Genomic DNA, 2500 nt, shown 5'->3' with positions numbered 1-2500 from the left:
CCGGGGACGGTCCCACCCAGCCACCGCCGCGTATCGCTTCACACCCACATGCCATTCACGTTCGTGGGCATGGTGGGTATCGCTGAAACAACCGGTTGGTAGCTCAACCGATCGTCGCCATCACTGATTCACCTCTAGCGAGAACAACCGCACCACAACGGTTTACCAGTTCTTCATTTGCGTAACGTCACCAGCAAACGTAGACGTCCATCGCCATTTGCAAATTCAACGATTGTTGCATGCCTGTGTCAGGTGTCACGACACACTATGTCTGCCCACATACACGCAACAACATGTGCACGCTTCGCGAACACGTGGAAGGTGGCCCCCGTACGTATGCGATGTCCATTGCGCGAACGACTGTCAACCGGCCTCTGTCGCATGTCGCAGATGTGGAACGCAGTGCACCATGCTATCACGGTGTGTGAGAAGAGACGACTACGTCTGACAACACGCGCCACTACATCAACAGACGGCTCATGCCGATCGCCATCCACGGCATACCATACTGCAATCCAGCTCTTATAGGGAGACGACATGTAGCTGAGTGCACAATATTTGGACCGTATGGTTCGCCGTTGTTGGCGCAGTCGTGGTACGGTCACACATGTACCACGATGTATCATTCAGTACATGAGGACCAATGTGCAGTACAGTGTGTGATTTGGACGTACAACATCAGCGGACAGTTGACACAAGCCGTACCACAACGTAGGCTGTGCTTCGCCATGCGAATGCCAATGAACAACTGCGAAGGGCATTGAGCATGTACGTCCTGCTGCCATCCGCATTACAGTGTATAGCTGCAAGGTGTTTAACATGAAGCGATACTCTGGGGACCGGGCAGTGCGAGTAGCAAACTATATTGCGGGGGTTGCAGTTAGGCAACACTACACTAATTTAACGCGTCGTATGACAATTACAGAGCAGGTTAAGGCCCAACGTGTGTTGGGTTAAGGCCCAACGTGTGTTGGGTTAAGGCCCAACGTGTGTTGGGTTAAGGCCCAACGTGTGTTGGGTTAAGGCCCAACGTGTGTTGGGTTAAGGCCCAACGTGTGTTGGGTTAAGGCCCAACGTGTGTTGGGTTAAGGCCCAACGTGTGTTGGGTTAAGGCCCAACGTGTGTTGGGTTAAGGCCCAACGTGTGTTGGGTTAAGGCCCAACGTGTGTTGGGTTAAGGCCCAACGTGTGTTGGGTTAAGGCCCAACGTGTGTTGGGTTAAGGCCCAACGTGTGTTGGGTTAAGGCGCAACGTGTGTTGGGTTAAGGCGCAACGTGTGTTGGGTTAAGGCGCAACGTGTGTTGGGTTAAGGCGCAACGTGTGTTGGGTTAAGGCGCAACGTGTGTTGGGTTAAGGCGCAACGTGTGTTGGGTTAAGGCGCAACGTGTGTTGGGTTAAGGCGCAACGTGTGTTGGGTTAAGGCGCAACGTGTGTTGGGTTAAGGCGCAACGTGTGTTGGGTTAAGGCGCAACGTGTGTTGGGTTAAGGCGCAACGTGTGTTGGGTTAAGGCGCAACATAGGTTAGGTTAAGGCGCAACATAGGTTAGGTTAAGGCGCAACATAGGTTAGGTTAAGGCGCAACATAGGTTAGGTTAAGGCGCAACATAGGTTAGGTTAAGGCGCAACATAGGTTAGGTTAAGGCGCAACATAGGTTAGGTTAAGGCGCAACATAGGTTAGGTTAAGGCGCAACATAGGTTAGGTTAAGGCGCAACATAGGTTAGGTTAAGGCGCAACATAGGTTAGGTTAAGGTACAATATAGGTTAGGTTAAGGTACAATATAGGGTAGGTTAAGGCGCAACATAGGTTAGGTTAAGGCACAACACGGGTTAGGTTAAGGCACAACACGGGTTAGGTTAAGGCACAACACAGGTTAGGTTAAGGCACAACACGGGTTAGGTTAAGGCACAACACGGGTTAGGTTAAGGCAGAATACGGGTTAGGTTAAGGCACAATACGGGTTAGGTTAAGGCACAATACGGGTTAGGTTAAGGCACAATACGGGTTAGGTTAAGGCACAATACGGGTTAGGTTAAGGCACAATACGGGTTAGGTTAAGGCACAATACGGGTTAGGTTAAGGCACAATACGGGTTAGGTTAAGGCACAATACGGGTTAGGTTAAGGCACAATACGGGTTAGGTTAAGGCACAATACGGGTTAGGTTAAGGCACAATACGGGTTAGGTTAAGGCACAATACGGGTTAGGTTAAGGCACAATACGGGTTAGGTTAAGGCACAATACGGGTTAGGTTAAGGCACAATACGGGTTAGGTTAAGGCACAATACGGGTTAGGTTAAGGCACAATATGGGTTAGGTTAAGGCACAATATGGGTTAGGTTAAGGTACACATTGTTGTAAGGAAAGGTGTTTTGGGGGGGGGGGGCGGCAGTTTGTTGATTGTGATTATCGTAAGTAAATGACTGCGGCATCATCTGATTTGCCACGTCAGGGTGCACCTTTGGCTCATAACAGGCGGCGCTCTGATTCCATGCTTGTGG

Source organism: Schistocerca serialis, unplaced genomic scaffold, assembly GCF_023864345.2.
Source record: "Schistocerca serialis cubense isolate TAMUIC-IGC-003099 unplaced genomic scaffold, iqSchSeri2.2 HiC_scaffold_1169, whole genome shotgun sequence".
NCBI classification, from domain to species: domain Eukaryota; kingdom Metazoa; phylum Arthropoda; class Insecta; order Orthoptera; family Acrididae; genus Schistocerca; species Schistocerca serialis.
Note: the sequence above shows the minus strand (reverse complement) of the source record.